At 38.7% G+C, this 14,621-nt stretch overlaps 1 long non-coding RNA gene across 1 annotated transcript; it reads right to left on the bottom strand.

The window, feature by feature from the left end:
- On the bottom strand, nucleotides 1-1,116 carry LOC126626169 (uncharacterized). Its single transcript, XR_007624630.1, has 4 exons — nucleotides 1,027-1,116; nucleotides 843-920; nucleotides 484-560; nucleotides 1-393 (listed from the first exon to the last, which is right to left on the bottom strand). It is a non-coding gene; the product is annotated as an uncharacterized LOC126626169 (long non-coding RNA).
- Between the last annotated feature and the right edge of the window lie 13,505 nt (nucleotides 1,117-14,621).

Here is a 14,621-nt window from a genome sequence, read left to right as displayed (position 1 = left end):
TTGAACTAGTTCTAAGAGCTCTTGTGGTTCATTATTTCATTCTCCTCATCACTTGATAATCTCAAGAGCCTTGTGAGGAAACATATCTGAGAGACTAGCCATGTTTATTTTAGTATAATGTCTCTAAGAAAACATGAGCATGACTAAAGCGAAATGATTTATGCATTCCTATTTTTCCATTTGCACTCCTTCTAAGTGCAACGGGAGAAAAAGTGAGTGCAAAAATCACTTTCCACGACTGATAATAGTCCTCATCCATCTAACTACTGTTGTTAGATGTAGAATCTTGGAGCTTAGGTCATAACTACTATTGTTACCGCCGTGCCAGATGTAGAATCTTGGAGCTTAGGTCATAACTACCGTTGTTACCGCGCGGGCTTGAATTTTCATGCCCTGAAAAATCAGAAAAGACGTGTTTCAATCTGCAGATGTGCATTCTATATAACAAATGGACAGAGATACAATGAGGTTAAGAAGCCCAACCACGTCGGTAAAATCTTCATGCTAGGTTGCTCAAGGATGACCTCCTAGCCCTTGGAGCCGTGTGGAGACTTGGCTTCCTGCTCAAGTTCAGAAGAGAAGTAAAAGGTTCTGGGAAGAAACAAAACATGACAATTGAAATAATTTATGCACATTTCAAATCGACAATTGACTTGGTTTCACAATTCCGACTCCCATGCACAAGCAAAATTTGCACACGCCCTCAAGTCCATGGAGATATCTATTTCTGGAAGAGGATCCAACAACGAACGGTTATCCGTGGAAAGTGAACCCTCCCCGCTTGACTATAAGGTTCCATTACACCAACTTGACAATTACAATTTGAGGGAATTATAACAGACCTGCTGGGACTTTTGCAAGCTTCTGCTGTAGCTCCTTCTTCACTTCCACCTCCATGGGAAAAAATGCGCACTAGGTTGCTAAGTCACAATACAAGAAAGTTGTAACACATACAAGCTGCACAATTTTGATTGGTAACAAAGGAACTGTGACTTAATATGTGAGATACTATCAAAAGGGCAATACCTATAAGACCCAGTCGCATAATGAAGTCCATCTCCACTGAAACAGCACCCAAATTTATCAAAAATGCGATCATTGCTATACAACTCAGATAACTGCAGGGGGTAAAGATGCTGTCATGCTGTAGGGATAACGGAGGAGCGGCATACAAGGTTGTACATATGAACTTAAAGATAAAAGCTGGTGATACCCATTGTATTCTTTTGCAACTCAATTCACAGGTTGTTTTAGACATTAACGAGGGGGGAATTTATGAAGGAAGTTTGTGCTCCAATTATCCTTTGGAGCCAAAATGTTGGTTTTTCTTCCGCTTACCTTAGGGCGCAGGTGCTCATGGATCTTGTATATTGCAACTGGTGAAGAGTGTTGGTATTTAGACAATCTTTCATCATTAATAAAACTTGAATAAAATGATAAAGATTGAAAATCAAAGAAACAAAGTGCAGAGAGCTTTGGAAACAGAGGGCTGATACTTTTTATAAAAACATAGATCTTATCTTTTCATTCAGATATTTCTGATATATATGGCTCAATACATAAGCCGACTGAAGTAATTGGGTCGACTGATAAAGAGAATGGGTCGACTGATAAAGGCAACAGTCAGCCCTTTTACACAGAATCAGTTTCAGTCAGCCTTTTTACACATAATCAGTTTCAGTTAAGCATTAACTTTTAACACTCCCTCTTAATGCTTTGCTGCTTCACTCCCAAAAGTTCTCTTAGGTAGATGAATATGTCCTTTGGTAATGCCTTGGTGAAGATATCAGCAACTAGATCTTCTGTCTTGCAGTAGACCACATCCACTTCCTTGTCTTCCACAACACCTCTGATGTAGTGATGCTTCAGAGCAATATGCTTTGATTTACCATGACAGACAGGATTCTTGCTCATGGCAATAGCTGACTTATTATCACAAAGGATATGAGTTGCTGATTCTTGTTTCTCACCAAAATCTTGCATAATTCTTCTCAGCCACACTGCTTGAGAAGTTGCAATTGAAGCCGACACATACTCAGCCTCTGCCGTTGATAGTGCAACTGATTTCTGTTTCTTAGATGCCCAAGAGAATACACCAGTCCCTAATGTAAAAGTATAGCGAAATGTGCTCTTCAAGTCATCCACACTACCTCCCCAGTCACTATCACAGAACCCATACAATTTTGGCTCAACATTCCTTTCATACATAATACCAAAGTCAAGTGTACCTTGTATGTATCTTAGGATCCTCTTTGCAGCTCTATAGTGAATGCAAGTAGGCTTGTGCATAAATCTGGACAACAAGCTTGCAGCATACATAATATTGGGTCTAGTCGCTGTCAAATACAACAAACTCCCAACCAGGCTTCTATACACAGATTCATCAGCATCACCACTACCATCTTCTCTTTGAAACTTTTCATTCACAACTAAAGGTGTTGCAACAGGCTTGCAACCAACCATTTTGAACTTTTCTAGAAGTGTTTTTGCATATTTCTTTTGAGTAATAAAGATACCATCATTTGATTGAATGATACTAATTCCCAAAAAATAATGCAACATGCCTAGATCACTCATCTCATATTTCCTCATCATGTCATTCTTGAAATTCAAGATCATATTATGACTACTTCCAATATAAACCAAATCATCAACATATAAGGAAACAATAAGGATATCTGAAATACCTTCTGTTTTGACATAGAGGGCAGGTTCATTCTCACTTCTTTGAAAACCTCTTTGATTGAAATATGAGTCGATCTCTCCATACCATGCTCTCGGAGCTTATTTCAGGCCATAAAGTGCCTTCTTAAGCTTATACACCTTGTGTTCTTGTCCTTTAAGAACAAATCCTTGAGGTTGATCAACTAACACCTCTTCTTTTAGGACTCCATTTAGGAAAGCCGACTTGACATCAAGTTGGTGCAGAAACCACCCCTTTTGAGCAGCTACGGAAATAAGGCCTCTGATTGTTTCATGCCTAGCTACCGGTGCAAATGTTTCGTGGAAATCAATCCCGGGTTTCTGAGAATAACCCTTTGCTACCAATCTAGCTTTGTTCCTTTGAACGGAACCATCTTGATTGAGCTTAGTCTTATAAATCCACTTCACTCCAATGACGGAGTTGTCACAAGGTCTGTCCACTAGTTCCCATGTCTTGTTTTTCACAATGACATTGATCTCCTTTTGCATTGCAGCCTTCCAAGTCTCTTCTTTCACTGCATCATCAAAGTTTTCTGGTTCTTCAACACAAAAATTGCAGCTTTCATAGACTTTATTTAAGCTCTTTAACCGAACCGGCGTTGAACTTGGACTTGAAGGTGTAGGAGAGTGAACTTGAGGACTGTTTTCAGGTGATAATTGTGGAATTTCTGGCTCAATTTCCTCTTCATTTGGTTGATTTTCTTCTTCAATTCTGATTAGTGCAGATTCCTCTCTGATGGTTGCTTGATTCCAATCCCACGAAGATTTCTCACTAAAAAGAACATCTCTACAAACCAGAACTTTCTTCTTTTTTAAATTGTAGAGTATGTACCCTTTTGTGTATGAAGCATAGCCTACGAAAATGCATCTTTCACTTGACTCATCAAGTTTTTGTCTTAGTTTTTTTTTAACATAAACAAAGCAGATTGACCCAAACACTCTCAAATGATTCACAGAAGGCATTCTTCCACTCCATGCCTCAAATGGTATCTTATCTTCAACTGCCATTGTTGGATGCCTATTCATCAAGTAGACCGCTGTATTAACTGCCTCACCCCACAAATATTGAGGTATTCCCTTGTCATGTAACATTGCCTTAGCCATTTCGACTATGGTTCTGTTTTTTCTCTCAGCTACTTCATTTTGTTGTGGAGTGTAGCTGACAGTAAGTTGTCTTTCCAAGCCAATATCTTGACAAAACTTATCAAATTTTGTGGATGTATACTCTCCTCCTCTGTCACTTCTAAGAACTTTGATTAGATACCCAGATTGTCGTTCAACCATAGCTTGAAACTTCTTGAAGATTGAGAACACTTCTGATTTCTGTCTTAGAAAATATACCCAAGTCATTCTAGAATAATCATCCACGAAGATTAGTAAATACTTGTTTCCCACTTGAGTAGAGGTCTTCATGGGTCCGCAAACATCTGTATGAATCAATTCCAATGGAACTTTTGCTATCCAAGCTTTACCATGTGGAAATGAATCTCTATGATGCTTCCCAAGTGCACACCCTTCACAGATTTCTTCATTTTCTTGGATACTCGGCAACCCAAGCACCATTTCTTTTTCTTGTAGCTTCTTGAGACTTTGAAAATTCAAGTGGCCAAGCCTTTTATGCCATAGCTTTGAATCTTCTTGCACTTCCATCTTGAATGCAGATTGAGTTGCATACTCAATTGTGAGAGGAAAACTTCTACTCTTCCTCATCTCAATCTTAGCCAAGAGTCGTTGACGATTCCTCCTATCATATATCTTGCAAGTATTGTGTCCAAAATATAAGTAGTAGCCATGCTCAATGAGTTGTCCAAGACTTAGCAAATTTTGCTTCAAATCAGGAACTAACATGACATCCTTAATGAACATCTTTCCATTCTTCGTATGCACGACAATAGTACCTCTTCCCAATGTATCGACTAGCTGCCCATTTCCCATCTTCACTCGGGTTAGGTTTGTAGTGTCAACATTATGGAGAATGTTCTTATTTGTCGTCATATGATTGCTACAGCCGCTGTCCACAAACCAAACTTTAGCTTCTTCTTGGACGGTTGTATCATGACCAACATAAAACATATTGGTTTCTTCATCTTCTGTTTTAGTGTAATGAGCTAGCTGATTATCTTTGTAGGTACAATCCTTTTGCATATGCCCGAATCTGCTACACTTGTGGCATTTCACTTTTCCTTTGAACCAACATTCACCGAAATGAGCTTTGTCACAAATTTTTCACTTCGAAACATACAAACTCTTCTCAACCTTTTTCTTCTCTTCAAAATTACCCTTTCCTTCCCACGCTTTGTTTTTGCCTTTCCAATTCTTGTTGGAGTTGGCTTTGCTTTGACTTGAACTAGCTTGAGTTTTTTGATTCACTGTAAGTGTTTGGAAAGCATTTTCTACATCATTGTTGTCATGTCTAGATAGTCTATGAGCAAAACCTTTGAGAGAACCAATCAATTCTTCAACACTCAAAGTTGACAAATCCTTAGTCTCCTCTATGATTGAAACTATGTTGTCATACTTTCTTGGCAAACTAATTAGATACTTCTGAACTATTCTCTCATCAGACAAGATTTCACCATAGCTTTTCATTTGATTAATAATCTCAGACAATCTACTCAGGTAATCATCTAGCAATTCATCATCTTTCATTCTTATATACTCAAAATCTCTTCTCAAAGATTGGAGTTTGACAACCCTTACCTTAGTAGAGCCTCTGTAGACTTTCTCCAACACATCCCAAACTGATTTGTCACTTGTCTCATTTGAGATTCTCGAAAAAATTTCATCTGAGATAGCATTTTGGATGACCCCAAGAGCTTTTGCATCTCTCTTGATGTTTTCCTTCAGCTCCCTTGTTTGAGTCTCTGTCAAAACCACAGTACTTAGAGGTACAACATAGCCATCTTCAATCAAGCTCCACAAATCATGAGATACAAAAATTGTTCTCAACTTTGTCCTCCAGAAGTCGTAGTTCACTCCACTGAAGATAGGAGTTCGAATCTCACCACTGCTACTTGAACCAGCCATGAATTTGAAAAATTTTGATTCTAAGGTTTCACTTAGAATTTTCCCCCTTTTGAGAATTAAAAAACGCCCCACTCTTTGATCAGATTGGCTCTGATACCATGTTGGTATTTAGACAATCTTTCATCATTAATAAAACTTGAATAAAATGATAAAGATTGAAAATCAAAGAAACAGAGTGCAGAGAGCTTTGGAAACAGAGGGCTAATGCTTTTTATAAAAACAGAGATCTTATCTTTTCATTCAGATATTTCTGATATATATGGCTCAATACATAAGCCGACTGAAGTAATTGGGTCGACTGATAAAGAGAATGGGTCGACTGATAAAGGCAACAGTCAGCCCTTTTACACAGAATCAGTTTCAATCAGCCCTTTTACACAGAATCAGTTTCAGTTAAGCATTAACTTTTAACAAAGAGTCCATATGCATGTCCCAGAGCTAAAACAAAAACAAAAGCAGCAATCAAATTAAATTTGGCTCATGTAGTCGCGACTTAAGATGTGCCGCGCGCCCATCATTCGAAAACTTTAGATCAGAGACAGATGCAATAATTAATGCAAATTCCAAGTCCTCTTTCATCTCTACAAGGAAGAGATGATAACACCATCAAAACTAGCTGTCTGAGTTTTGTAAAGACCATTATATCTAGATTTACATAAAACTTAGTACTAACAAACCGTCTAGTTCATGTGCTTCTTATACAGCAAGATGCTGTTAGAATCTAGAGAGAGAAAAGATTGTAGAGAGAGAGTAAAATATAATTGTGATTTCATTTCTTACTGAATAAGATTACATTGTTGGTATATATACAAACCATATAAAGCCTTGTACATGACACCTCATCTATCTAACAGAAAGGACAGTTCTCCTAAATATCCAAAACAGATAAAACAAATATAACATCTCTAAGTTTTATCAGTTACAATATTATCTCTAATATGCCCCCTCAAACTGAACTGAGGTAGATGAAGTGAGAGTTTGTCTCGGAGAAATAGAAATCTGGCCTTAGGCAAGGATTTGGTGTAGATATCAGCAAGTTGGTCCTGTGAACAAACAAATTGAACCGATACAGCATTAGACATCACTTTTTCCCTAATATAGTGATAATCGATTTCCACATGTTTAGTCCTTGCATGAAAGATGGGATTTTTGGCTAAAGAGATAGTAGAAATATTGTCACACCATAGTGTAGGAGGACAGGGAAGAACCAAGCCAACATCAACCAATAATTTGCAGATCCATGTGATTTCTGCAGCTGTATTTACAAGATCAGGTGTATGTTTAACAAACAGAGAGTGATCATTTTGAGATCCCAAAAAACCAAGAAAGGATAAAGCTATGTGCAATTTTTCATACCAGGCGCGAGGAGCCTGTTTGAGACCATACAGAGATTTGTGCAATTTGCACACATGATTAGCTTGTAAAGAATCCTCAAATCCTGGAGGTTGAATCATAAACACGGACTCAGAAAGATTGCCATGGAGAAAAGCATTACTCACATCAAGTTAACGAGAAACCAGTTGAACTTGGATGCTAAGGTAAGAAGCAATCGAATTGTAACCGGTTTGGCTACAAGACTGAAGGTTTCTGTATAGTCGAGGCCTTGTTGCTGATGGAATCCCTTTGCAACTAAACGAGCTTTGAACCGGTCTATAGATCCATCAGGTTTCCTTTTGATTCTGAAAACCCATTTGCAGCCTACCAAGTTCTGAGAAGGGTGAGAAGAAACTAGAGACCAAGTGCCAATATTGAGAAGGGCATTAAATTCCTCATGCATGGCTTGTCTCCATTATGGGCATTTGGAGGCTTGAAGATAGGTAGAAGGGATAAAGTCTTGAGTGAGATTAGAAGGGATTGGATGTTTAGTGGCTGTATAAGCTTTAGGCTTGGAAATGCCAGATTTGGATCTGGTTTGCATAGGGTGTGCATTGGTTGCAAAAAGAGGTTGAGGAAGTGGGGGTGGGGGTAGTGGATTTGGTGGTAAAGTGGGGGATGAGGAAATAGATGTGGAAGCAGGAATAGGGTGGGATATAGATGGAGATGGGGCGGATGAATTTGGTGAAGAACTGCAAGAGGTAAAGGTGAGGGTTGATGGGATTGAGGTACTGAATAAAGGTGAGGGTATTGGGACAGTAGGACTTGGAGATGTGGATATGTGGTGAAATGGAAATACATGTTCATGGAAAATAACATGGCGAGAAATATACATCTTCTTAGTAGCAATATCCAAACACTTGTAGCCTTTATGGTGGAGGCTATATCCTAGAAAAACACAGGATTGACTCGTTGGAGCAAGCTTAGAATTATTGTATGGCTTTAACCAAGGAAAACATTGACAGCCAAAAATCCGAAGAGTAGAGTAATCTGGACATCGATGAAAAAGAGATTCCCAAGGTGAGCATTTGAGTGCATTAGGCATTCTGTTGATCAAGTAGATGGCAGTAGAGAAAGCTTCAACCCAGTAGATATGTGGAACTTTAGAAGCGGTAAGAAGAGTTCTTGCAGTTTCTACAAGGTGTCTGTGCTTCCTCTCAGCACAGCCATTTTGTTCTGGAGTGTGAAGGCAACTGAGTTGATGAGATATGCCATGGTATCGTAGAAAAGTAGAGAACTGAGTTGATGAGATATGCCATGGTCTCGTAGAAAAGTAGAGAACTGAGTACTGATAAATTCACCACCAGAGTCAGACCTTAAAGTAACAATCTTGGTAGACAAAAGATTTTCAATCATAGACTTGAACTGAGTAAAGATGGCAAAAGCTTCAGATTTGTATTTAAAAGGAAATAACCAAGAGTACTTGGTAAAGTCATCAACAAAGATGATGTAATATCGAAAACCATGTACAGAGAGAGTTGGTGAGGGCCCCCATACATCAGTATGTACTATTTCCAGAGGTTTCCGTGTATTACAAGAAACAGTATGAAAAGAAAGTTTGGAACACTTTCCCAAGGCACAACTTGAACACAGTGACTTGCGTATTCTATCAGAAATGGAAATACAAGACTTGGAAACAATTTGATTCATTATTTTGAAAGTAGGATGTCCGAGACGCTGATGTCATACATCTTGAGAAGCTTTAGATGTCGTTGCAAAAGCATGAGGATGACCAGCAAGTGGAGAAGAAGCATGAAGGGGATAAAATCCATCTTTCACAGGGCCGTTAAAAAGCGTCTTCTCCGTAGAAAGATCATTCACAGTAAAGTGAAAAGGATATAGATGAATAGAACACGAATTATCAATAATGAATTTATTTGCAGAAAGCAAATCTTGTTTGAGTGCAGGCACATGTAAAACATTCTTGAGATCAAAATTATGGGAAGAAGTAGATATAGTTGAGGAGCCAGAATGGAGAATAGGTAAACCTTTTCCATCACCGATGTATACTTGTTCAGGACCATTATAGGACTCAGGATTCTGCAGATTGGCATATGAGTTGGTCATGTGCGAGCTCGCACCAGAATCAAGAAGCCAAGTAGGAGCAGTGGAGGATGTACTTGCACATAAAGCCATCTGAGATTTTGTGCCATAGTTGGGATTCATTCGATGAGGACAGTCTACAGCTTCATGATCAAACTGCTTGCAAATTTGACAAGAGATTCTTCTGCCAGAATTGGTGAAATGAGATCTTGAACCACGATTATACCGTTGATTATTCTGACGAGTGAAGTTATTCCTCGGATTGTTATTCCGCTAGGTGGAGAAGTTCCTATCCGTACCCCGAGTTTGGGAATTTTTGGAGTGAGAGAAATTTCGATCCATGCCACGGCCTTGATGAAAATTGGTGAAATGTTGAGCAACATACGCTTGAGAAAATGGCGTATCATGGGGTGTAGGAAGAAGTCCAGGGGATGCATTGAAAGCTTGGATAGAAGCTGACGAGGTTTTCTTGCGGCTGTTGAGTTGAAGTTCCTTACTAAGAAGAAGTCCATGTAATTCATCAATCGTGGTGGATCCAAGACGAAATTGGATAGCATCAATGAATGAATCGTAGTCAGGAGGTAATCCATGAAGCGTTACAGATATCAATTCAGAATCCTCAACCGGAGCACCGACGCTGGCAAGAGCATCAGCGATTTCTTCAATTTGCTGGAGATAAACAGCAGCTGTAGAATCCCCTTTGGTGATAGTACGAAGACGAGATCGAAGTTCATGGATGTGAGATTGCGAAGCCGATGCAAGCCGTGATTCAAGTTTAGACCACAATTCCCGAGAAGATGAAACACCAACTGTGTAAGGAATCAGAGAATCGGAGAGAGTAGAGTTGATCCAGATCAAGATATTCTGATCATTTTCGTACCAGGTCACGAACTCAGGATTCACCGTAGATGTGTGATTTCCAATCGAATCGCGAAGAAATTTGGGTGGAGCAACCACCGAGCCATCAACAATACCAGTGAGATTGTACCGGCGAAAAATTGGAGTGAAGAGAGCATTCCAGGTAAGATAATTTGTGGTGGTGAGCTTGATGGGAACCAGAGATTCAATATTCTGAATCGTGATTGAAGAAATCAACGATTGAGAAGGGTTAGGGCACTGATTTGTGACCGGAGAGGGATGAATTTCAGAGTCAGAGGCAGAGGAATGAGGTGCCATGGATGAAATCTAGGGTTTGAGAGAGGAAGAAGACGAAGAACTGTTCGTCGGTGCAGAAGCGGTGAAGAGCAAAGAGGATCAAAGAGGAGAGAGTCTTTAGACAGAGGCGAGTGATACCATGTTAGAATCTAGAGAGAGAAAAGATTGTAGAGAGAGAGAGTAAAATATAATTGTGATTTCATTTCTTACTGAATAAGATTACATTGTTGGTATATATACAAACCATATAAAGCCTCGTACATGACACCTCATCTATCTAACAGAAAGGACAGTTCTCCTAAATATCCAAAACAGATAAAACAAATATAACATCTCTAAGTTTTATCAGTTACAATATTATCTCTAATAGATGCAACTCCCACACCAATATGGTAGCAAATCATGTTATTTCTTAATTTGAGCTTCAAGCCATCCATAATATAGTTTGCTCTTCTCTAAGAACTCCGTGCCGGTCTTGGAAGTACAATTCTAAGACTAATCTCCAATAAACAATTTAAAAGATACATTTTCCATGCCTGTGTTCCATCGGAACCAATAGATCCAACGGTAGAAACAGGGTTTGGACCATCCCAAGTCCTGCGGCCTGACTCCGGAACAGAATATCCTGGCAAATCGGGAGTAGGAACGTGCGCTGAGCATTGAACTCTTCTCCCAGTTACTGTTTTGCAATCTTTCCTCCTCAAAGCACACACCCAGCAACCGATGTTTTAACAAACCAAAAAAGATGTATTACACGTTATACAATACTATCAGTGCTGCAACAGTATAAACCCAGATGACAAATTCGGAGCTTCATACAAGTACAATTTCAACACAAAAAGCACATAAATGCACTTCATCACGAACTTTCAGTCATACAATAATCAATTGGACCTCATCATATTACAAACACAGAAATCATAGAAGTGACAGATTTGAAATGTAATGTAAGCATGCACTTTGGATTCTTGGAATCATAAAAAGAGAAACTGTCCCCATTTTGTTTGTTTTCCAGCATTATCTTGGAACCGAAACAGAGGAACTAAAGAAGGAGAAAATAGTAACTGAAACATGGAAGCTTGGGGAGGTGGCAGGATTTGGTGGAATTTAATTTGATGAGGTAAAGAAGAGTACCAAACAAATAAACAAGACAAAATCCATGGAACACTACCTGCAGAGATCGAAGTGCATCAACGCTCAGGCAATGCAAAAAGCTCTATGAACTAATTAAGACTCTCAGAGAACAGCTTAAGCGGATCGATACCATCTGAGCTAGCAGAGCTCACTGAGCTGCAGGTAATCCTCGGTCTAAGCGAAAACTTCTTCTCTGGCGAAATTCCATCATCCCTCGGAGACCTAATGAAGTTGGAGAGACTAAATCTCTCTTCCAATCATCTCCAAGGAGAAGTTCCTGCCCCACTTGGAAAGTGGACAAGCCTGCACATGATAAACCTATCAAAGGACCATCTCCAAGGTCAAATCCCATCAACCATTTCAGGATTCCCACTCAGCTCCTTCTCGAGGAACACCAATCTGCGGCCACCATTAGCGTCATGTGTTCAGAATCTCGAAGGCCTAGGCTGGAATTCCAGTGCCCGTTGTTTTAACATCTGCAGTAAAATGTTGCTTTATGTCATGCTGAGGATGTGGTGCAACTGGAGAAGAGTTTCCGTTTCGAACTTGGACGGCGTGGGGGCAGCGGAGGCAGTCGGGACGGATTGCAAGAGGGAAGAGGAGAAATAGGGTTTTAGGAATGAGAAGAAAGGTGGTGTGGTGGACTCTTTAGCTCTGGTTTCGTCAAACGATACAGAAATGCAGCATGCATTAATTCTGTTCTTCAACCCACGGTGAAGAAAAAGATGACATTAAATAGTAAATACCGTTTCACTATTAGCTAGAGCAAACACTAAGTTATTGTCAAGAATAGAGCACCAAACGTTCCTACTCATAGCGGAGCAAGAGCTACAGGGGAAGACATTAGACCATCTCCAACCGAAGGGTCCAGAGGGCCAGAAGGTCGAAAATAACTCGAAAATCATCTTCAACCGAGGGTTAGGACAGAGGGCTCATGAGCCCCACGGAATCTGAAAGGACCAAAGGGCTGACCACATGCAGCCAGCCAGCCACGCTGGTCAGAAAATCAGAGTATTCTTGTCGGTTATAACCGACAGGAATGCTTAAACAAAAATTTGAATGCAACGGCTAGCTGACTAACCGTTGTATTCAAATTATTTTTTTGTTTTTTGGGACAATTTTTTTTTTAATTCTTAAAAATTCTAATTTTTTTTCCCTATAAATACCTAAACCATACATTAAATTTAAGTTCTAATTTTTTTTGGTATTTTGGGCCAGTTACCGTTGTAGTTTTTAAATTTAAATTGTTGTTGGATTTGAATTTAAGTTGTTGAAGTTTTTAAATTAAATAATAAATTATGTTTGGCCCTATAACCTTTGGCTCTTTGTTGGAGATGGAGGCAAATATGACCTTGTATTATTTATTATAATATTAATATCTTTGAGGACTAGAGGGTTAAAACGAACTATTTGACCTTAGTTAGAGATGACCTTATATTCTCATAATCAGTGGAGTATTCTCTAAATGACTGAGATAAAACAAATGATCAAATTGGCGATAATGGAATCTTGTCAGATGACATTGGGCAAATCATGAAGTTAGTGCTTAATTTTTCGTCTATGTGTTATTTCCTTTAGCAATAATTTTTGTGCTTTAACTAATTTAAGTTACTGTTCTGTTCTGTACTTTTTTTCAAGGTTATTGTTCTTGGGCTTATGTATTTCCATAAGCGGCTAAATATAAGTGCCAAAACAATCTTTTTGTCGGTAGCGCGTGCAAAGCTAGGGTGCACCCGCTCAGAGGGTGATTTTTATTTAGGATGTGTGGGACTTGCCATGTTCAAACTGATCTTCAGACTTCAAAACCTTCTAATACCCAGAACTTCTTCAAATGTGTGACAACATGAAGCAACCTGAGTAAGTGAATTCTCTCTACCGATACAGCATTAGACATCACTTTGTCATCACTCCGCATCTTAAATTTAAGCTGTCTATAGTCACTCTCTGTCAATTCTCTCTACTTCGAATTTGCTTTGTTTGCCACTTAATTTTTTATTTTTTTACTCAAAGAGATGGATTTGCCACTTAATATTAGTTGGTAGTAATTGTAATCTTTCTAGTTATTTTAACTTTTGAGGAGTCTGAGTCCTTTTTTTTTTTGGAAACATGTTTAATAATTTTTTTATTTTTTTTTACTCAAATAGATGGATTTGCCACTTAATATTAGTTGGTAGTAATTGTAATCTTTCTACTTATTTTAACTTTGGAGGAGTCTGAGTCTTTGGCCTTCATGAACATGTTTAATAATTGAGTTTAACTTTTTTTTATAACTCAAATAGATGGATTTGCCACTTAATATTAGTTGGTAGTAATTGTAATCTTTCTACTTATTTTAACTTTGGAGGCGTCTAAGTCTTTGGCCTTCATGAACATGTTTAATAATTGAGTTTAACTATCAATTTACGATTTAGATTTACCGTTGTAATAATTTTGGGGTGTGATATTCACACACGCCATTTTACTTTTCACACACCCTTCTAATTTTCGGCTGTCGGATCGGATGAATTGAAGAAAATCAACGCATAGAAATTAACAAGGGGTGTGTAAGAAGTAAAATAGGGTGTGTGGATAGCATAACCCATAATATTATATGTTTTGTCTCAGCCAAGTAGCCAACATACACAGTCAACTCTAGGCTTGTTTCCTGTTTGCCTGTAGGTGTTTTCAACGTGCCGTTTAGTTTTCGAGTTAGAGCCTCGAGCACATGTTCTATGTGTTTCCAAATTCCTTTCCCTTTTCATTTTCAGTTTTTTCTTGTTTTTTTATTTATTTTCTTTTTATGACGGCCTCCAAGAGAGATTTCCGGTAGCATGTGTACCAAAAGTGAGCGCATTGAGGAAGATGTTGAAGTTTTTAAAGATGTCTTCAATGAGTTTAGTGAGCAGGATAGGCATTCGAGGGACTGTTATCGTTTCTCCATTAGCCAAAACAAGCACTACATCCTCAAACTCTTGTTCTGGCTAATGAAGAAAGGATATTAGTCCCTTAAACGCCTATCCTGCTCATTAAACTCACTGAAGAAGTCTTTAAAAACTTTAACATCTTTCTCAATGCACTCACCTTTGGTATACGTGCTATCACAAATCTCTCTTGGAGGCCGTCATAAAAAGAAAATAAATAAATAAGCAAGAAAAATTTGAAAATGAAAAGAGAAAAGGATTTGGAAACACATAGAACATGTGCTC

This window comes from Malus sylvestris, chromosome 6 (genome assembly GCF_916048215.2).
Source record: "Malus sylvestris chromosome 6, drMalSylv7.2, whole genome shotgun sequence".
In the NCBI taxonomy this organism is placed as follows: Eukaryota; Viridiplantae; Streptophyta; class Magnoliopsida; order Rosales; family Rosaceae; genus Malus; species Malus sylvestris.
This window is presented reverse-complemented; position numbering and strand designations above follow the sequence as displayed.